This window comes from Macaca fascicularis, chromosome 5 (genome assembly GCF_037993035.2).
Source record: "Macaca fascicularis isolate 582-1 chromosome 5, T2T-MFA8v1.1".
Lineage (NCBI taxonomy): Eukaryota > Metazoa > Chordata > Mammalia > Primates > Cercopithecidae > Macaca > Macaca fascicularis.
Genome location: NC_088379.1, coordinates 119,919,955 through 119,944,095, shown reverse-complemented (window position 1 = coordinate 119,944,095; position 24,141 = coordinate 119,919,955).

The following is a 24,141-nucleotide window of genomic DNA, read 5'->3' as shown; positions in this document are numbered from 1 at the left end:
GCATCAGAAGCAAACTCAGATGTTGGAATTATGAGATTGAGAATTTAAAACAACCACAATATGCTAAGTGCTCTACTAGAAAAAGTTGGTGACATGCAAGGACCGATGGGTAATGTAAGCAGAGAGATGGAAGCTCTAAAAATCGAAAGGCAATGGCAGAAATGAAAAACACTAACACAAATGAATAATTCTCATCAACAATTCTCATCAATTCTCTCAATTCTCATCAACTCATCAATCATCTTTAAGTGATGTCAACAGAAATCTCTAAAACTAAAAGGCAAAGAGAAAATATAAATAAATAAAACAGAATATCTATGAACTGTGGGAGAATTACAAAAGGTGTGATATATGTGTAATGAGAATACAAGAAGAGAAAAAGCAAGAGAATGAATGTTTGAAGCAGTAATGACTGAGAATATTCCAAAGTTAATGATAGACACCAAAACACAGATCCAAGAAGCTCAAAGAACACCAAACAGGACAAATACTAAAAAAATCTATACCTAAGAATATCACATGCAAACTGCAGAAAATGCAAGACAAGGACAACACTCTTAAAGAAACCAGAGGAAAACAAAACCCAAACCGAATAAAACATTACTGATTGGGGAGCAAGGATAAAAATGATCTCAGGCCGGGCGCGGTGGCTCAAGCCTGTAATCCCAGCACTTTGGGAGGCCGAGACGGGCGGATCACGAGGTCAGGAGATCGAGACCATCCTGGCTAACACGGTGAAACCCCGTCTCTACTAAAAAATACAAAAATCTAGCCGGGCGAGGTGGCAGGCGCCTGTAGTCCCAGCTACTCGGGAGGCTGAGGCAGGAGAATGGCGTAAACCCGGGAGGCGGAGCTTGCAGTGAGCTGAGATCCCGCCACTGCAGTCCAGCCTGGGCAACAGAGCAAGACTCCGTCTCAAAAAAAAAAAAAAAAAAAAAAATCTCAAACCTACTTTTAGAAATCATGTAATCAAAAAGAGAGTGGAATGATGTCTTTCAAGTGTTGAAAGAGCTTGCCCTCCAGTTTGCTCAGAACAGGCTCCTGTGAATAATATTCCCTGAGCTCTTTTCTGTTCAAAACTGTGTACAGTGTTTATATGTAACAGATAAGTTGGCTGAATATAACACCCTTGACTCATAATTTTTTTCTCTTAAATAGAGAAAATAGCCTGTAAGTATTACTCTTCAGTCTTTTTTTTTTTTTTTTTTTTTTTTTTTTTTTTTTTTTTTTTTGAGACTGTGTCTCACTCTGTAGCTCAGGCTGGAGTGCAGTGGTGCAATCTCAGCTCCCTGCAACCTGTTCTTCCTGGATTCAAGCACTCCTCAGTCTTTTTATATTGATAGTTGATTGGGAGCAGTTTAATGCTTACCTGATTTATTGTCTTTTGTATGTGATTTATTCTTTTCACTTGGTTATTCAACGATTCTTTCCTTAACTCTAAAGTCCAATTTTACTGGACTGTATTTCAGTGTTACGAATTTCAGTATTCCCAGGGACATGGTGTGCCTTTTCACCTTACAGATAGAAACTTTCTTTTATTTCTGGAAAATTTCTGGATTATACGTTTAAATATTTTTTCAGTTTTAATTATTTGATATTCTCCATTATTTTGTGTTTTCTTCTTCCTTATATTATGTCATCATCACTGACCATCTTTTACCAGACTTACTGTTTTCTGATTTGATGAATTTCTTCATAGCTATGATTATTTCATGAAAGAATTGACAAATTTAGGTTGCAAAGCTATGTTTCAATCTTGAACTGCTTTGTAATTACCTTTTTAAAAACTCGGCTGTTAGAATATGCTTCATGTTTTATTTTTCCTAAAAGTATCTTTGTTGGTAGAATTTTAAGAAAATATACATAGGAAAGTGTTAAGCTTGGTCACAATACAAGTAACTAATTTTATTATTTGTTCCTGGAATGCTGATGTAATTTATAGCACTGCTAAGCTGATACCTGTGGAAATGTGAGCTTTAACCACCAAGACGACACCTTACTTTTCTGTAATGCAGAAAAATAAGTGTCCTTAAACATCTTAGCACTATATATCATACTAAAAATAGATTAAATTTATGATCTGCTCTTTCACAGGCACCTTAAGGAAGAAAAGTCTTCTTTCATCCTCAGGCTGGAATCTGTAGACAAGTAAATTGAGATTCTAATCAGATTATGTTATATGTTGGTATATGTGTATTTTTTCAAGAAGTGGATTCATGATTTTTTTTATGTTCACAGAGGAATCCAAGAATGACAATGGCAATAAAAAGATGTGGTCCATTTGCATTGAGGAAGGAGGACTAAAATAAGATCTAAGGAAATTTACAGCTTGTGCACTTTACTAGCCATATGGTTAGGTCACTTGCTACCTCTGCGAAATCAATGATTTCTAAGGCCTTTTGTAGTCTGAAAATTCTATAATTCTAAAGCCAGAAGCCTTTCTTGAATGCTGTCTCCTCCAACAAATTTTGAACAGCAATTCATAGCTATTCCTTTCTTATTATACTTATTACATGGTGCAATAATCCAATTTTGCTAAAGTCAGAATTGTGGCCATCTGAGTGTAAAGCTATAAAATACTCTTTGTCTTAGACCTAAAGGACACTGAAGATCGAGAGTGCACAGATTCCAACCCTTGATGCGCCTGTGTTTTATGATATTTAGATTGAGCTTTCAAGGCCAGAGTTAAAAGAGGAACACTGAATTTAGAAGGAAAGCTGCTGTAGACAGCATTATAAAGTCCACACTTAAAATGATTGGTCATTCTTCTCTGGTTTTTTTTTTGTGTGTTCAGGTTAGAAGTGAAGGTAGTGAGAAATTACTCAAAGAAGATTTCTAGGAGCCATGCAGCTTTTAATACCACCATTTATTAAAGAAAAAAACCATTTGGTGTAAGAGAGCTGAACCCATAAAAGGCATAGTATTCTAAAGACGACAATATAACATAAATTGAAGAAATGAAAAAGAAGACTTGGCTGAGTGTGCTGGCTCATGCCTGTAATCCCAGCACGTTGGGAGCCTAAGGTGGGAGGATTGCTTGAGCCCAGGAGTTCGAGACCAGCCTAGGCGACATAGCGAGACCCTGTCTCTAATTAAAAAATGAGAGAGAGAAAAAGAAAGACTACTCTACAGAGTTATGAGGGTCAAATTGAATTCCTTCCAATCCCACCAATAGGTCACTTTCTTTAGCACATGAGAATTAAAATAAATTAGACTTGAAGACCCTTTTTCTTTTACAAATAAGAATTTTCTGTTTAATATATTGTGATTGCTTATAAGATTTTGAAAGACAAAAAAGTTTTCAGGAGTAAAGTAGATAAATAAATTAATAAATAAATAATAAGTTTTAAATTTTAACTGTACAATAAAATAAAGTTAAAAAGACCCTAGGACGCTTTTCTGTTAATGTACATGGGACCTGCGGATAGAAAAGTTTGACTTAGTCGGGGAAAGCCAGAATACTATTTTCATTTTCCAGTATGATAAAAATAACAGTATTCTTAAAAGACGCCCTCTTAACCTTCAAATAACTTCCTCTACAGATGAACAGATAATATAAAGTATACTGACTTGTTAAATGCATTTGGCTAGAGGGCTAATTGCTGTTATGCTATGCTCGATTGCTTTTACCAGTTGAATCATATGCTTACTAAGAGCTAGTCATACTTGTCCCAAGACCTATTACTTTATTGTAATTGCCACTGTAATTATGTAACTTAATTAAATGTTGCATAAACAAATGAATGCGTATATAAAGAAAGAGAGTTGTTTCTATGAATGCTTTGGAAATGTTTGGTAATAGCGAGTTGCTAAAAATATTGCTGCTCATTTAAGATGAATAAGGCAATCCTAAAAGATTGGAAAATTTATAAAATCTATAAATTTCTGAATTAGACCCTTTCTTGCTTCACTTTTGAGAAAATAAAAATAAAACTGGATGCATTTAGCATGAGACTGACACAGACCTCACACTCATAGAAAATGCCTTCTCCCTAAATTGACTAAATGTACATTATATGTTTTAATAAAAATAAAATGTTTAAGAGGCCAGGTGTAGCAGCTTACATCTGCAATCCCAGTGCCAAGGGAGGCTGAGGTGGGAGAATTATTTGGAGCCAGGAGGTTGAGATAGACCTGGACAACATAGTGAGACCCCATTTCTGAAATAAATAAGTAAATAGCCTAGCATGATGCTCCACATCGTAGTTTCAGCTACTCAGGAAGCTGAGGTGGAAGGTTTGCTAAAGCCCAAGAGTTCAAGGCTGCAGTTAACCATGATTGGGCCACCACACTCCAGGTTGGGTAACAGAGAAAGACCCCAACTCAAAAATAAAAAAGTTAAATATTTAAGAGATGTATACATTCTTACTGATAGGGACAGCGGGCAGAGAAATTCTGGTCAGAAAGGGCCAGGTCCCTGGCAAAAACCCCACCCTCTTGCCATAAAGCCTGAAACTGTGGTCCTAAGTGGGAACTTGTATCTGTTTTCCTGCTTGAATGTTGTCTTTTCCTAAACCAACCATGCCCTGCTCCACCCCATCCTGTGCCTATAATGACCCCAGACTCAATCAAAAGAGAGGAGAAGCAGCTGGACACTGGGAACTACAGCTGGACATGAGAAAAAAGTGGCTTGACTTCAGAGGGAAAGATTTACTGTGTAACTTCAGAGAATTCAGCCAGGGATGGCTGAACTTCAGGGGAAGATTACCTACCTCCTACCCCATCCCCTTTTCAGCTCCCCTTCCTACTGAGAGCCACTTACACCAGCAATAAAATCCCCCACATTTACCATCCTTCAACTTATTCACATGACCTCATTTTTTCTAAATGCTGGACAAGAACTCAGGAGCCACGAGTGTAGATACAAAAGCCTGTCACACTGGCCATTTGCCCTCGTAGTGAAGGGCAGCCACCCCGTGTGAGGAGGCAAAGGGCTCACTGAACTGTTAACACTTAAGCCATCCGTGGACAGCAGAACTAAAAGAGCACTGTAATATGCCCTCTGGTGTTTCGGGGCTTGCGGGCACCCCCTACCTGGACGCTGCTGTGGGGCCCGCAGGGAGTTTTCTCCTGCTGGTGCCAAAGTGGTCAGCAGGTCCAGAACACATGCATTCCACTTCCTGCTTTGTTCACTCACGTGTTCCCTCCTGCAAGGAATTGAGAGCAGTGAGCTGAGCAAATAAGGAACCCTTGTTGCAAGTCCTCCAAAGGGGTCAGGGAAATATCCTACCTCATTTCTACTGTGTTACTTCAAATAACAATTTCAAATAACCAGTCAAATATTTTATCCTAAGTGTCAGATAAGATGGCTTCTACTCTGCAAGCCAGAGAGAACTGTTAAGTAGGAATTTCTTGGCATTAAATAGGATAAATAAAAGGAAATTTTAGGTTTAAAAACATTACAAAAGGTAACTCTTACAATATGACATTATTGCTAAGGGATGTGGTGCAGTTTGTATTAATATAGCCTTAGAATATATAGCAAGCAGAGACTTGGAAATCAGAATGTATGAAAGTTTAGAACTTTTATTTCTAGTAATAATTTTGCAACACTCAGAGTATACAGAAGAATGGAGATTGGGGAGTGTCTTACTTTATGCATGTGACTGTTACCTTCTCTAGTGGAAAGGGAGTAGAATGACTGCTGTTTGTGCCTGCCCAGGGCCCTTTTCCCAGCTGTTTATCACTCAGTGCTGAAATTGATGTCAGCTTCCCTCTTCTCGAAGGAATTAATCTCAGCCAAGTGGAAGCCATATAGTTCTGCAAGCTATCTTCAGTCTTGCTGCGGGTCATAGACAATTATTAGCTGACAGTACAGTAGGAAAAGTCAGGCTGCGAGTATTGGCATGAATGAAAAGAGAATGCCTTGGAGTAGGTATTTTGGCTGTTGGATCAAGGTGGGAACCAGACAGTGCAAAATCTTTCATTATAAGGAGTTAACCTTTTGGACAAAGCTTCAGGAATTGATTCTAAAATGCTGTGGAGATGGCTTTTGAATGAAATAGCCTGTAGGAAATAAAGGAGAGATACCAGACTTCTGTAGGAAAGCTGTAGAAGAAGAAATCTAAAGGCTCAAGGAAGGGTCTGTTTGAATGAGTCTGCAAGACAAAGATGGAAAATACATTATCTGTTCATGTTCTTCAAAGGAACTTGTAAAAGGCTTCAACTTTGAATGTGTTCATTACTCAGACAAATGAATTGGCAGAGGGTGGAAGCCTTAGGGCTCAAATCATTAGCTATGTAGCCACAAAAACACAGAAGAAATCTTTAGGAATCTAGGTTAACAAATAAAAACAAACAAACAAGCAAACAAACAAAATTGAGCCTATATTTTAGTAGTCACCATGGAAGATTGAAGTAGATAGGATGATTCAGCCAATTAATGCCAGCCAGTTTCTGTGTGGGGCCACAGTACTGCTTACAAGGGTTCATAAATAGGGAGATATGGAGTCAGGGACAGATGCCATGCATAGGCCCAACAACATGAGTTCTGTCTTACCAGGGTTGATTCTTGTACTACTACTGCTGAATGTCCAATACACCAGAAACAGAGAGCAACACTGATGACCCCAAATTGTATCATACATAAGGAGACCAACCAGTTAGTTGTTTGCAAGTTGAGTATATCAGATCTATTCTACTCCGGAAAGTTTATGCTGACCAGGTGTGAAACATATTCTGCATATGAATTTGCCTCCTTGCTCAGTTTCTTATCCAGCACCAGTGTCTAAGTGTTCCCAATATCTAACCTACAAAGAAGAGATTCTATAAAACAATGTTGTGAACCATAGGAACACCTTAAAACAAGGTGACCCATGAGATGTACTGGTTCTACCATAAACCACACCATCTAGAAGTTGCCAACTTCTTGAAAACACAGTGGAGGCACCAGCCTGCAGATAACAAGCCTTGATAATGGTACTTCAACCTTCAGAATGCAGATGAAATTAATTAAGATAATGTTATACTGGAGTAGGGTGGGTCCTTATTCAAATATTACTAATCTAAGAAGAGAGATACACAGGGAGAAGACCTGCATGTGAAGACAGAGGCAGAAATTGTAGTAAAACATCTACATGTAGCAAAGAATCTACACTACCTTACAATGAATTTGCCACATTTTAAAAAATAGCCATTTTATCTCCCCAATGCTATGTATTGATCTTGGGAAAATATAGGTCCAAAATTTCTGTGTAATAAGTTACCACAAACTTACCAACTTCAAACAACATAGTTTTTGTGGTCAAAACTCTGAGCATAGCATAGCTTTTCTCTGCTTAAAGCCTCACAACACTTTGATTGAGATATTGGCTGGGTTACATCTTCATCTGGAAGTTTGACTGGGGAAGAATCTGTTTCAAAGCTTTCTGCATTATGGTATAGGGATGCCATAACAATACCACAAACTGGGTAGCTTGAAACAACAGAAATGTATTTTTTGTTTGTTTTTTTGTTTTAATTTTTATTATTTTTTTATTTTTATTTTTTATTTATTATTTTTTAATGATTTACATTTATTTTAGGGGAAAGAAATTAGGTAAAGTAAAACAATATATGAATGCCTAAATTGTTAAACATAAATCTTATGTTTTTTTTTAATTATTATTATTATACTTTAAGTTCTAGGGTATATGTGCACAACGTGCAGGTTTGTTACATATGTATACTTGTGCCATGTTGGTGTGCTGCACCCATCAACTCATCAGCACCCATCAACTGGTCATTTACATCAGGTATAACTCCCAATGCCATCCCTCCCTCCTCCCCCCTCCCCATAATAGGCCCTGGTGTGTCATGTTCCCCTTCCAGATTCCAAGCGATCTCATTGTTCAATTCCCACCTATGAGTGAGAACATGCGGTGTTTGGTTTTCTGTTCTTGCGATAGTTTGCTGAGAATGATGGTTTCCAGCTGTATCCATGTCCCTAAAAAGGACACAAACTCATCCTTTTTTATGGCTGCATAGTATTCCATGGTGTATATGTGCCACATTTTCCTAATCCAGTCTGTCACTGATGGACATTTGGGTTGATTCCAAGTCTTTGCTATTGTGAATAGTGCTGCAATAAACATACGTGTGCATGTGTCTTTATAGCTGCATGATTTATAATCCTTTGGGTATATACCCAGTAATGGGATGGCTGGGTCATATGGTATTTCTAGTTCTAGATCCTTGAGGAATCGCCATACTGTTTTCCATAATGGTTGAACTAGTTTACAATCCCACCAACAGTGTAAAAGTATTCCTATTTCTCCACATCCACTCCAGCACCTATTGTTTCCTGACTTTTTAATGATTGCCATTCTAACTGATGTGAGATGGTATCTCATTGTGGTTTTGATTTGCATTTCTCTGATGGCCAGTGATGATGAGCATTTTTTCATGTGTCTGTTGGCTGTCTGAATGTCTTCTTTTGAGAAATGTCTGTTCATATCCTTTGCCCACTTTTTGATGGGGTTGTTTGTCTTTTTCTTGTAAATTTGTTTGAGTTCTTTATAGGTTCTGAATATTAGCCCTTTGTCAGATGAGTAGATTGCAAAAATTTTCTCTCATTCTGTACGTTGCCTGTTCACTCTGATGGTAGTTTCTTTTGCTGTACAGAAACTCTTTAGTTTAATTAGATCCCATTAGTCAATTTTGGCTTTTGTTGCCATTGCTTTTGGTGTTTTAGACATGAAGTCCTTGACCATGCCTATGTCCTGAATGGTATTACCTAGGTTTTCTTCTAGGGTTTTCATGGTATTAGGTCTAACATTTAAGTCTCTAATCCATCGTGAATTAAATTTGTATAAGGAGTAAGGAAAGGATCCAGTTTCAGCTTTCTACTTATAGCTAGTCAATTTTCCCAGCACCATTTATTAAATAGGGAATCATTTCCCCATTTCCTGTTTTTCTCAGGTTTGTCAAAGATCAGATGGCTATAGATGTGTGTATTATTTCTGAGGACTCTGTTCTGTTCCATTGGCCTATATCTCTGTTTTGGTACCAGTACCATGCCGTTTTGGTTACTGTAGCCTTGTAGTATAGTTTGAAGTCAGGTAGCATGATGCCTCCAGCTTTGTTCTTTCAACTTAGGATTGTTTTGGCAATGTGGGCTCTTTTTTGGTTTCATATGAACTTTAAAGCAGTTTTTTCCAATTCTGTGAAGAAGAATAATTGGTAGCTTGATGGGGATGGCATTGAATTATAGCATTGAATGGTATTATAGCATTAATTAATGGTATTAAGCATTATAGCATTGAATCTATAAATTACCTTGGGCAGTATGGCCATTTTCACGGTATTGATTCTTCCTATCCATGAGCATGGTATGTTCTTCCATTTGTTTGTGTCCTCTTTTATTTCACTGAGCAGTGGTTTGTAGTTCTCCTTGAAGAGGTCCTTTACATCCTTTGTAAGTTGGATTCCTAGGTATTTTATTCTCTTTGAAGCAATTGTGAATGGAAGTTCATTCCTGATTTGGCTCTCTGTTTGTCTGTTACTGTTGTATAAGAATGCTTGTGATTTTTGCACATTGATTTTGTATCCTGAGACTTTGCTGCAGTTGCTTATCAGCTTAAGGAGATTTTGCACAAGGAGGAGCTGATACCATTTCTTCTGAAACTACTCCAATCAATAGAAAAAGAGGGAATTCTCCCTAACTCATTTTATGAGGCCAACATCATTCTGATACCAAAGTCTGGCAGAGACACAACAAAAAAAGAGAATTTTAGACCAATATCCCTGATGAACGTTGATGCAAAAATCCTCAATAAAATACTGGCAAACCGAATCCAGCACCACATCAAAAAGCTTATCCACCATGATCAAGTGGGCTTCATCCCTGGGATGCAAGGCTGGTTCAACATATGCAAATCAATAAACATAATCCAGCATATAAACAGAACCAAAGACAAAAAACACATGATTATCTCGACAGATGCAGAGAAGGCCTTTGACAAAATTCAACAGCCCTTCATGCTAAAAACTCTCAATAAATTCGGTATTGATGGAATGTATCTCAAAATAATAAGAACTATATATGACAAACCCACAGCCAATATGGCTAAAAACTTGAAGGGCAAAAACTGAATGGGCAAAAACTGGCAAGCATTCTCTTTGAAAACTGACACAAGACAGGGATGCCCTCTCTCACCACTCCTATTCAACATAGTGTTGGAAGTTCTCACTAGGGCAATCAGGCAAGAGAAAGAAATAAAGTGTATTCAGTTAGGAAAAGAAGAAGTCAAATTGTCCCTGTTCGCAGATGACATGATTGTATATTTAGAAAACCCCATCATCTCAGCCCAGAAATGTATTGTTTAATAAGCTCTTAAAACCGTAAGTCTAAAATGAAGATATCAGCAGAGCTATATTTCCTCATAGCGGAAAATCTTTCTTGATCTCTTCTAATGTCTGATGGTTGTTGACAATTTTGGCATTTCTTGGCTTATAGATGCATTACTTCAATTTCTGCCTTTGTTATCACATGTCTGTCTTTTCCCTTTGTGTCTCTCTTTTTACAAGGACATTAGTCACATTGGATTCAGAGCCCACTCTATTCTAGTAGGTAATTATCTTAACTAATTACATCTGCAATGACCTATTTCCCAATAACATCACAGTCTGAGGTACAGGGAGTTAAGACTTCAAATATATTTTCCGAGGGACACAATTCAACTCATAACACTCACTCAAGTTGTTGTCAGGATTTATTTCCTTATGGTTGTAAGACTCAGGCTCCAGTTTCTTGCTGGCTATCAGTTGGAGGCTGCCTTTAGCTTTTAGAAGTCTTCCAGAATTCCTAGAGGCTGCTCACACTTTCTTGCTATTTGGGCATTTCCAAAAGTGGCTGTTTACTGCATCAAGACATCAAGAATATCTCCTTAATGTAATCATGGAAATGACATCTGTACTGGGTTTAATATCACTCCTCCAAATTCATGTCCAGCTAGAACCTCAGAATATGAATTTATTTGGAAATAGGTGCTGTGCAGATGCAATTAATTAAGATAAGACCATAATGGATAAGGGAAGGGAGTCCTAAATCCAATTACTTGTGTCCTTATAAGAAGACCATGTGAATTTACAGAGACACAGAGAAAAGGCGGCCATGTTAACGACGAGGAAGAGAATGAGGAGTGATGTAGCTACAAGACAAGAAATGTGAAAGATTAACAGCAACTACCAGAAGCTGAAAGAGGCAAACAGAGATTCTCTTCTGTAGGTTTCAGAGGGAGCATGGCCCTGCTAACATCCTGACTTCAGACTTCTAGCCTTCATAATTGTGAAACAATAAATTTCTGTTGTTCTAAGCCATGCAGTTTGTGATAATTTGTTGCATAAGCCCTAAGAAATAAAAACAAATTTCATCACTTTGCTATATTTTATTGGTTAGGAGCAAGTCACAGGTCCCATTTATACCCAAGGAGAGGAGATTACACAAAGACATGTAATAGGCAGGGATCAGAGGGGACCACTTTAAAGACCATTCTTCATACAAGAGGCAAAAGCAACAATAGTTCCATCAACCACAGGTCTCTGTAATCCATTTGGAGAACTTGTGGTTCACTCTCATATTTTTAGATTCAGTGGGTCCAGAGGCCCCAATTCTCAGAGGAGGGATGCTTCTACCCGGGGACATAATAAGAGTCTTACTGAACTTAATGCTTTTGCTTCTGCCTGATCACTTTGGACTTCTCATGCCAGTAGAAAAGTAAGCCAAAAAAAGATTCTCATACTGGCATGACATTAGACCTAGTCATCAGTAGGAGATAGAGCTACTACCAAATAATGACAATAAATAGAAATACTTTAAGTATTAAAATGATCTATTAGGATGTCTTGATATGTCAAGGACAAACTGTAAATAGGTCAGTTCAGCAACCACAGCCTGATAAGAATGTGAAAACCAGGGCCTCATGGTGATTTATAAAGGTCTGGGTTCACCCAACAAAAAGTTGCATAGATCAGCAAAAGTACTAGCCAAAGCAGAAGGGAATCCAGAATGTATCATGGAAGAGGGAGATGTTGAATATCGGATATGCTCTCAGGACCAACTAAAATATAAAAAACTATAGTAAAACCTACCAATTCGCCTCTTAAAGATTTCCCTAAGAACTGTGATGATCAGAATCCTGGAGAAGCTGTGTCTAGATGGACTGAACTCAATGAGAGAAGCATGTAGATGAAGAGTGGACTATAGTGGATGCAACTGGTGCTCTACCTGGTTACCTAGTACCAGTTAGTGTACACATCCTCTGGGTGATGTGAGGTTTGGGGGATAGTAATTAACGGGTGCCTCCTTCTCCAGAGCATTGCCCTTGGTTAAATAGGAGTCACCTTTACCAGTTGTATATCCCCTTTTTAACTCTTTACTCTCTCAAAATAGGATTATGAGATTATAACCTCAAGAGCTGTTTCAGAGCTTCCCTATCGAATCTGACTATAGCTAGTCTGCCACTGAGACCATTTTATTTCTTGACTTTTTTTAAACTTGAATTTGCATTCCTAACTCCCTCTCTCGAGACCAGCTTCTTAGCAAATTATTTGAATGAGAATTCTCATCTGAGGCTTTGCACGTTAGGAACTTCTGTAAGACATGAGCCCCTAGTTTTTATTCTCTTAGGGTGCCCTGAGTAGCCTTTCCATTTGTACTGTTGGATCTTTATTGGTTCTTTCATTGTGTTTTTTTTTTTATTATTATTATACTTTAAGTTCTAGGGTACATGTGCATAACGTGCAGGTTTGTTACATATGTAGACTTGTGTTATGTTGCTGTGCTGCACCCATCAACTCGTCATTTACATCAGGTATAACTCCCAATGCAATCCCTCCCCTCTCCCCCCTCCCCATGATAGGCCCTGGTGTGTGATGTTCCCCTTCCAGAGTCCAAGTGATCTCATTGTTCAGTTCCCACTTATGAGTGAGAACATGCGGTGTTTGGTTTTCTGTTCTTGTGATAGTTTGCTAAGAATGATGGTTTCCAGCTGTATCCATGTCCCTACAAAGGACACAAACTCATCCTTTTTTATGGCTGCATAGTATTCCCTGGTGTATATGTGCCACATTTTCTTAATCCAGTCTGTCACTGATGGACATTTGGGTTGATTCCAAGTCTTTGCTATTGTGAATAGTGCTGCAATAAACATACGTGTGCATGTGTCTTTATAGCAGCATGATTTATAATCCTTTGGGTATATACCCAGTAATGGGATGGCTGGGTCATATGGTACATCTAGTTCTAGATCCTTGAGGAATCACCATACTGTTTTCCATAATGGTTGAACTAGTTTATATAACACAACGATCCCTCCTTCTCTGGATTTCTAGATTGCTTCCTCCATCAAGAATGAACAAAAACATGACCTTGAAGAATCAGCTGCTGTAGACATCTGTTTAAAAAAGCCTAAATTACTGATCTCTTAGTGGACAATCCTCTGAAACTTACCTGTATGAATGAGAGGTTTTGCCTTATTTGACAGTAATTCTCATCTTGCATAGCACGTATCCTCTCGTGGAGACTGAACTCTTTCACAGCTCAGGAGCCGGGGCACCACTGAAGTTAAAGTTGTTCAAACTCAGTTTACTGGGCTCCTAGGGAGAATGGATTGGTACAAACTGTAAGCTGTTGTGAGTTGTAAATGGCCTGCCTTTGTTTTCTCGCATTTAGATATGGTATGTCTTAGCATTTCTGGAACCCATTTGGAGTGTGGCTAAATTATTGTTACAACATGCTTGTAATAGTAGTAAGCAAATAGTTAACAAGAAGCTGATACTGGTGCTGCATATGTATTGGATCTACTTCAATAATATTTTCAAGGCCACATCCACACAAAAGTGTTCAGCATTCATTCAGCCACCCTCAAAACCTTCTCTGGAAATTCTAGGCTAACCACAATCGATTCTTAAACTTTTATCTTTGTATTCAAGCCACAGAAAGCCACAGAGGCTAAACCATAGTATGTCTTTCAGGAAATATTGGTGAGACAGACTGATAATCACCAAAAAATTTCAAGTGTCTTGGTATGTCCACACAAATTGATAAGGATCTTCCTTTATCTGAATCAGCACCTTTGAACAATTCATATGGAAGGAAACTTGAGGGTAGGGCGCAGGTAGCATGAGCTCACAGAGATATGAGATGTGACACTAAACTCAATAATCAGCAAGATCCACCTGTCACCAGGTGAGGGCTGTGAGCCCTTTTGAAGATTGCTCTAAGCATTCCTTATATTTCCCAACACAAATGAGTTATGATCTAGGAATGTGCACTGAGAGATTACATGAGTGTGCACATATTATTAAGAAGAGCTGGGCAGTCTTTGCCTGGAATCTAGACTGAGTCCTTCCTCTTGGTGGGTTTCTGGAGTACCATTGATTTGTCTGCACTCACTCACTAGAACACAAACTTGGTGCTAGTCACCTCTCCTGTCAATCTATTTGGTCTCAAACATTTTCTGTCTTCTCAGCTTCTCTTCCACTCAAGTGGAATTAATTGCATTTGGTGAGAACATTAAGAAGACATTTTGTCCCTGATTTTGATTTACAGATCCTGGCAGCTAATACTTCTTCACAAACACTGCTATGAACTACACTGGTTTTCCTGATAAATTTCCATATTCCCTTCTGCATTGAGCACGCTTTTGTTAAACTCCATTACTTAACTGAAAATCTTAAAGCCCACTACCAGAATGGACGATGAAGAACTTGGCACAGGCATCTTCAGCACATTCCAGTCTTTCGAAGACTTGCTCTAAAACCAGTAAACAATCATGCACTAAAATTGAAACACTCAACTTTCAACTCACACACTTTATTAAGGGAAATGTCCTGGAAACCCTTTAGGACCTATGTTTTCTTTCTCAATTTTTATAACTCAATAATTTGCCTAATATAGTTTTCATGGTTTAAAATTATCATCCCCAGGGTTCTGCCTCTCCTCAGAAACATAAAAATACTTTAGCTTTTAGTGTCTGGGATAACAAACAACGCAGGAGTTCGAATGGATTTACAGACAGGATATTTCAAGTGATCTGCTTTGTGTCAGAAAGGGTAGCCTTCTAACCTCATTTGCTTAGACACACTCAGGAATATCAGTTTTGTTTTTCCCAGAAGTAATTTTTCTTTCTTTAAGAATGTTTTCACAATCCTTGCCAAACAACTTGAACTTCCAAAACACCCTGCACAGGTGACATCTCATGTGGGGGCTTTGGAAGGAAACCAACAAAGTAAACTTCCAGTATAACATATTTCTGATACTCTCATTAAAGTATTTATCTCAAATGTTGTTCTCACAAAATAGGTCTAGCTGTGAAATCATTACTATGTATACTGTGCAATTCTTTACTTGACAGCATTTTCTAACTAAATTATAATTTGTGCTAAGTACATTTTTTTTCTCATTGGCACCATTCTGTTAACCGTTTAGATGGTATGGTGAAGTATTATTTCTTTTAGAATAATGAATATTTTGATTAGATATAGATGAAAACTATATTCAAATGTTTTGTATAGTAGCATCCACTTTTCTGTCCCATATTATTCTATTAATATCATTTTTGCCCCTATTGAGGAAAAGAGAGAATAAAAGTTCATAATCATATGATCAAGTTAGCCAGGGAAACTGAAATAACAGATTGTTACTTTGCTTTTGTGCCTACAAAGGGGTAGAAATATGGTAGTGGTATTTTTATTATTATGTCATTAAAGTCTATCCAAAATGTATATGGTTTCCATTTTAAATGCTTGGAGCACCTCCACGGCCACCCACTAACAATCAGTAGTCACTTCCACTACAGATTGTCTTCTACAGCGCCTTGTTCTTTTAATCACTTTCCTTCTTCTCGATAGGTTTTATACTTGATTTGGGTGTTAATTAGTCATTTAGTCATTTCTATCTTTCTTTTGTTGGATAGTGGTCAAAGTGTGTGTGTGTGTGTGTGTGTGTGTGTGTGTGTGTGTGTGTGTGTATTGGGGGAAGCTGGGATGACAGTGAGGGAGATAATTACATAGTGTGGTGGAGCAGGGCAGACAGAGAAAGCCTCAAGGGGATCTGTCTTAAGGGTCTATATGTAAAAGACATTCAGATATTCAGACCTTTTACACTGGCAAGATTAAATCCTGCATGAACATTTAGTATATAGATTTCTGCTAAAACAACTTTCCCACACTGTGTTGCAATATGAAAAGCCATTATTTTTACCCTAGCCTTGTTTTGATGTTAGTGTTTTGTATAACATTGACTATTGCCTGTTGCAATGATGGACGTGCATCCTTGATCTCCATTCAAGAGCAGCTCTTCATGGGTAAGTCTGTCACAAACAGTGATGACATACTTTTGCTTATTCAATCTGTTTCTTGTCTTTGGTTTCCAAGAGATTGATTACTTTGAGAATGCTAGGACAGATTTGTTGTTCATAGAAAAGACTATAAATTATGAATAAGTATAAGTATATTTTAGTATTATATTCTAATATATATCAAAAATTTTCAGATACATTTATTTAATAGAATGGTAATTCTATGCTCCTTAGCAATTCATTATTAATTTATTTTTAATTTACAACATCCTGATCAAAACAATGTGTTAAGTTAGGGAGTTGTCTAGAATTGTCTTAAGAGAATAGGAGAGGTATATTTTAAAACCAGGAAGGAATCAAGAATCACAATGAGCATTTGGCACTGCCAAGGAAAGAGATGGAGAATGGAGTCACATGATGAGTGCCCTTGGCAACCCCTAGGATCAAGGGCACAAACATCCCTTGAGTGGGGATTGCAGCAAATGAGAGAAGAAAATTTACCCAAGGAGAAGTGAATGAAAATTATGAAAATAGCTCTTCTTTTGCAACTCTGCTTAAGGCTTTTTTTCTGCAGGGTGAATTATAGTGCCTAAATTAAAAAAATGAACATCATATTTATGTTTAATTTATTTTTTCTTATCTTGCCTACCATGGTAAATGTTAGTGGCCTATATTAGAAAATAAGTTACTTGAGACTAGAGAGTTGATCTATTTTGATCTTTGCTATTTTCTCTGCACCTATAATAGAGCTTTACACTTAGATGTTATTCAGTAAATGTGAGTACAATTTGCATAATATCATATTATCTATAAATACGTTTAACTGGCAGGGCAAAAACTTTAATACTTAGCAAAAGCCTACAAAAGACCAAAAGAAAGTAAGAATGGTGACTTCATTAGACCAGGATGCCCTGGATGCATTAGGGGTATTAGGATGTATTAGGGATGTCAGATCTCTATGAGGATCTGAACTGCAGATCTGATGAAGGTATCAGCATTGATCCATATGTTAAATAATAGAAAACACTAACTTATTCCTCATTGTAGGAAAAATTAAATACGAATAGAAGTTCTAACGTTTTCCATACCCTAGTCAATGTTTTTGTATTCAACTTACCATTGTTCTAACATGCACATATATTTTTCTTAGCATGTTTATATCAGTGCATATTTTATTATTTTATTTTAGATTAACTTTTAAAAAGCAAGTAGTTCTTACACACTAAGATTTCTATGGATTTGAAATTCTATAGATTTTCAAAATGTAAATCTCAGAAAATAACTCTATTTATTTATTTATTTGAGATGGGGCCTGTATATGTTGCCTGGGCTGATCTCAAAATCTTGGGCTGAAAACATCCTACTACCTCAATCAGCCTCCAAAGTACCTGGAATTACAGGTGCAAACCACCACACCCAACTCCACAGAAAATAACTTTAGAAATGTCCATAGAAATCAATCTTGTGAGGCTTCATGCAGATTTGATTCTGTGTTTACAATAGGAAACTTCTTATATTATGGCTGAAGAAATTATAAACTTAATCCTAGGGGTTGGTCAAGAAACTGAACTGTACAACATTTGAAAATAATGGTCTAAAATATATTTTATTTTCAGTAAAGAAAATTCTTTAAGAAAGTAAAATATTTAAACTGGCATGTATAAGGAAAATGGATGTGCTACAATCAGGAGTAGGTTGAGGCAGACATCTGGTCCAACATGACTCAGTGAGTTTGGAGTGCAGGCGCACAACACCACTTATTGGGTAACCATTCCTGTGAGCTAGTGCTTGTCTCTGAGCCACTATAATCTGCAAGGAGTATAACTACCCTGCCACCTCCACCATGTAGGAGGAGGGAAAGAGAGTAAAGCTGCTGACACTGTGAGTGCATGCATGCATAAGAGAACCAGCCGCCTTGCATGCAGACAGAGAGAGAGCTGGCCATCTTGCAGGTAGACAAAGAAAGTCGGCCACCGTGCAGGCGGACAAAGAGAGAGAGCTGACTGCCTTGCAGGCAGACAGTGGGGAGCAAAGAAATGGCGTGTGTGTCAGGGAGTGTAGCTGCAGGCATGGGGGTGGCAGGAGTCACAGAGCCAGCTGCTGAGAGGGGCTGCAGCCAGAGTGGGCAGCCAAGACAGACTGATGGAGAGAGAGAGCATAATAAAGCCATATTTCACCTGCCTACGGGCCCCACGTGTTCTTTTAGCTACCTGCTCACCACCTGGCCACCTACTCCCCTCAGACCTCAGCTTAGGCCGGACCCTGACCCTTGGCATGACAGTATGTAATTTATTTTGCCTTTTTTTTTTTTTTTGGTGTTTTCTACTGCTCCAATTGGTAAGGATTTGTAGAGCTTTGTAGTAAGCCCATGTAAGTTGGCTTATGATTATTATATAAATGTACATTTAAAATCAGGTCTATTATTTAAGGCATTATAATTTAGAGCAAATTTCTTAACCTTTCTAAGCCCTGATTTCCTATTCTGTAAAACAATACAAAAAAAAAATAAGTTATTAACACCACCTATGAACTGAGATAACACAAATAAATTATCTAGTGCAGTGCCTAACTCTGACTCCCTTGTCTTCTTGTTGATTCTAAAGGTCTGTTTGCCTTATGACCTATTCCTTGTCCTTTCCCTGATTTGCTCTGTGTGAAAAGATGCTGACTCCTGCAGGTTGTCTTTCTCAGGCTCCTGTAGCAGCTGGCTTTCAGCTGGGGCTGGTCAATGGCAGGAGGCACTAGTAGAAGATTGGAAGGTGGAAAGAAGTATCTCAGCTTGTGTATCTGGCAGCTGCTAGCTCACCCAGTGGTTTCGGTGCCCATGGATAGGTTTTTGTGTTTCCAGCTTCTGCTGTGTGACTCCAGCTCCCGTATTCTGGTAAAATTCACTTCCTATGATCTCAAGGGGTCCCTCTGACCAGAGCGTGGATGAAGCTAGTTCTAGTTCTATAATTCTTCCTGCAGCTGATTCTCAGAGTTGCCTTGCCACCTTCCACTCAGCATCTCTGTTCTTCCATCATCTACAGAACAAAATTCTTATGTTGAGGTCCCTGTATCTTAAAATCTCCAATGTTTTGTGTTTCTGAGTTAGACCTAGTATTAGTTTTCTACTGCTGTGTACCAAATTACTCAAAATTAACAGCTTAAAAGTACAGCCATTTATTATCTCACAGTTCTGTAGGTCAAAATTCCATGAGGACTCAACTGGGTTCCCTGCTTAGGGTCTCACAAGCAACGATTGCGGTGCCAGCTAGGGCCGGAATCTTGACACTCTGGAAAAGAATCTACTGAATTTATTGAGGTTGAAGGCAGAATTCTGTTATTTGTAGCTATAGGTGTTTTCTTGCTGGCTGTCAGCTGAGGGCTGCTCTCAGTCCCTAAAGGTGGTGTGCTTCCCTCACCACATGGACTTTTTAACAATGGAGAGTATTCCTCACATGGAATCCTTCTCACCCTTTGAAAATCTCTGATGGCCTCTTCTGTCCACAGCTGGAGGAAATTATCCTCCTTCAAAGAGCTTATGTGTTTAAGTCAAACCCACTTGGATAATCTCCACTGACTAGTAACATCGATTACATCTGCAAAATCCCTTTTGCCTCCTAAGGTAATATAATCATGGGAGTAATGCTGGGGAAGAAGGTCATTGTAGATAGAATTCTGTCTTCCACAGGCCTTAAGTGATCCAACACTTCTGGCGCTAGCCAGGTTTGTGTCCTTGAGCTAATCATTTAACCATCAAAGACCTTAGATTCTTCATTTGTAAAACATTTATAAATAAGAGAGCTAGGCATACTGATTGCTAATGTTCTAGTTCTAGTTCTATCGTTCTACAATTTTGTCATCTGAGACCTACATTACTTGGGCTAACAGGAAGAATGGTGGGGGGTTTTGCTATCTTCTCTTGTGCCCATCCCCTTTCACTGGGGAGTATTTGGATTTCATTTGGAAAAATAGAAAATTGCGTTTTGCCAGAAACATTTCTTAAGTATAGTCACAATGAAAATACTTATATTTCATTGTATTAAACGTCAATATTCAGGAGTGAGTTGCTACTTTTAGTGGTGCCAGTTGTGTCGGAAGTTTTGACACGGGTCAGTAAGCCCCACGTCAGTGTTCAGAGTGATGCTCTGGTATGAAGTGAGCAGGATGGAGAATATAGAAAGGCTAATCCCAGAGGGTTAGAGGAGAACTCAACCTAGTAAGAGTCTCAGATGATATAACAGCCCTGGCATCTCAGATGTGTTACATAACATCTCTGAACTTCAGTTATATCCTCTGTAGAATGAAGAAATTCACTCAGGGACTTTTAGGGTTCTTCGGGTTTTAAAAATAGATAATCCTTCTCTATAATACAGCCTTGGCTGTAATAAAAACACAGTAACCATATGTACAATGAAATTGTAAGTTTGTTAAATTCTCAGGCAGAATGAACACTGAATACTTTAAACACTCATATAGAAAATTATTTTCATTAAAATATTTCAGTGTATAGTTTTTGGATGTTACAATTCATGACTGTAAACCACTCCCTTCCACCTCCATAGATCTATTCCTTCTGGATTAATATACATATATAGTACGCCCTTATAAAGGTGAAAAAAAAAAGAAAAATATATACTAGCACACCAACATCTGGCAGTCACATAGTGCCCTCTTCTGGCTAAAGATCGAACCACAACTTTTCCCTGTGCTATGACATTATCTGTACATTTGCACGTTATTTTACGTCTTTTCTACACATTTACTTTGTGCTATCTGTTTCAATAATTCTTAATGTTTAATTGTTATCAGTTTTAATAATCAATGTGTCTTATCGATGCTGTACGCGTTCACCTGCTTAGCAATTTAGTTTAATAAACACAGGTAATCTACAAGTTTTTTCTTTTTTTTTTTTCTTCAAAAGTTTAGACTATGATCTAGTTGGGATATTTTTACTGACAAAATTAACCAGATTGCCACATTTACATTGAACTTTTAAAAATACAGTGATAAACATGTTCTAAAACAACACAGTGTATTTATAATTAATATTTCAGTTTCTGCCTCTACATATGTATGGGAGTTTACTAAATTATTTCCATTCCCCTCTAACTAGGATAAACCACACTGTGATATTATTTTCCCATTCTTGTTATTATAGTTTTTACCCAACTGTTTCCATGCTAAATTATATATTTGATCATAAAGGGATTTAGAAATGAAATATAAAGCCAAGAATAATAGTGAGTCTATTTGATTTTAACCAAATAACTGTGATTTGAGGAAGTAATTTAATGATTTTGCCTAATGTCTCCATTTACAACAGTGATTATCAACCCTTAGGGCCACATGAAGATCACCTGGGGATGTAGTGGGAAGAGTACATTTTCTCCAGTAGCAACACATGTGACATTCTCCAGACACATTGAGACCCTTTGATGGCCTTATAATTAGTGACTACACAATCTATCACCTAAATCAGGACACTTTTGAGTGTGAAAGAGTCATTATTAAATAATAATTATTACTAAGAATTACTTATGCCATGGTACTGGCCTAAATTGGGGCTAATGTAGGCAAAGCAGAAGTCGAATCAACATAATTATATTACAAAATGTATTCAGTAGAGTATGGAAAACTGAACAAATTCTGTTTTTACTTCTATTTTCAATGGCATTTCTCATCTTCTATTTACAATTTTCTGTTGTATGGCAAATAGAAATCATGTTAAACCTTTACTCATCTTAGAGCCAGATGACCTAGTTTCAAATCATGACAAATGACTTAGCTTTTTTGTGCTTCAGTTCCCTCAACTGTAAGATGGGAATATTATTAGTAATTAGCTTATAGGAGCGTTTCAAGTACTAGAGAGTTAATAATGACTGAGTAAATATGTCGGTTATGTTTAAAATAGTATCTGGAGCCTAGTAAACTCTAGTATTAATAATGAAATTATTAGTTTTTGAGAGTGAATACTAATCTGTTTGAGGTTTTATAAAGAAACGATAATTTCAGAGGTTATATTTATTTCAGGAAAGCAACATGTAGTAGGCAGCTTCTCACACGGCTCCGACTTCCTCCTTGTGCTCAAACTGCAGTATGTTCTTTCTCCCCTTGAGTGCAGCCTAGACCTAGTGACTCATTTCGAATGAACAGAACAAACGGCGAAGGTGATGAGATGTCACCTCTGTGATGAGCTCAAAAAGACTGACTTCTATGTTGCTCTTCCTCCCTTATTTTTCTTTCTCTCTTGTATCCTTGCTCTGAGAGAAGCAAAATGCCATGTTGTGGACAGTTGTATGGAGAGGCCCACGTGGTAAGTAACTGATGATGGCCAAAAGTCAGCAAAGACCTGAGGCCTAGCAATAACCCTTTCCATTAGCAAATGGTAATTTAAAAATATTCAAAGAGTCAAAATGTATATAGTGGGAAAATGAGATTTCTTCAGTTTCCATACACACACACACACACACACACACACACACACACACACACACACACAATCTAGTCTATCTCTTCCCATAATGAAAATCATTAGAATTTCCAAATTAAAAAGTTTAAATTGTACTAGGAAACAAAAAGACATTTAATTATAAATCCAGCCTTGATAGAAATTCTAGTATGGAAATTAAACTGCCTTTGGGACTGAATGCATTTTAAGAATATAATCCTAACGCTTCATGTCAGTTTTACCACTTGGTAGCGCTACAGTGCCAGATAACCCTTAAAACCTGTTCTGTTTTTATGGACGCAAATTTTTTTTTTGAGAAATGTAGATAAAATGCATAATTTTAATCATTATTTGGAAGTGTTTTCTCCACCCTTACCAAGCAATTTCTGTAACATGTCAAACAGAAACCTTTATATGTAAAGGTTTCTTGGGCTGTTAATGGAAGACAATTTGCTTATTTTTATTTTTCATATAGATGATTTGAGGAGGATATTCTTTGGAAAATACTTACATATTTGTAAGTAAATATGTTAGTAATTACTTATATGTTAGAAAAATATAATATATTAAAATTTGAAGAATAGTTGTCAGGTCTTCTAGATATTTATGTGTGGATATTATGAGAAGGAAAAGTGAACATTCCTGTAGAACAAGGTCAGTGACAGAATTCCTGAGTCAAGCAGTGGTAGAGAAAGACTGATTTTTGCAAGGATGAAAGGACAGACAAAAGGTGGAAATGTTGGTCACAGGCAAACATAAATTCATTCTCTAATCCTTACAAACTATTAGAATGATTATATTTGGTAAACTCAGGTCTCCAATCCTTTATCTCAAAATTTGGGGGTCAACATGCATTAGAATTAAGAAATGTTGAGATTTTAAAAGAGGAATACTGCCTTCAGCAGTATATAGCAGTACATAACATTCTCAGCAATGTTTGAGCTAGCACTCCTTCTTGTTGTTGAAGGTTAGATTCCACAAGAATCAGACTCTGAAACAGAGGTTCAGAGAAGATGTTTATTAGAATGTACTCTTAGCTTCAGGTAAATTTATGGGAAGATGTTGATTTGATATAGTCCTTTTGCATTTTCCTGAACTGGGGTGAGGAAGATGAGCCTTCATACCCCACTGTGATGAGTCACTGGATACAGGCTGCTGCTGAATAAAAGAAGGCTTGTCCTGGCATCCTTCCCAGCAGCTGAGGGACTAAATCTTTCATTCCTGCTGTGTGACCCAGACCACTATCTTTGAGGTTTCTGAGCTTCAGGTCATCAAGCCCTTCTCAGGAAAAGGTTACCAAATTTGTCCATTGACCACCCAAAACTTAGCAAGAGGATACTAGGAGATGTACAAATGATTAGCAGAGCATGAAACATATTCCTCCTCGTGCTTTTGTGTCACTTTTCTCCTGGTGAAAAGAGTCGATTC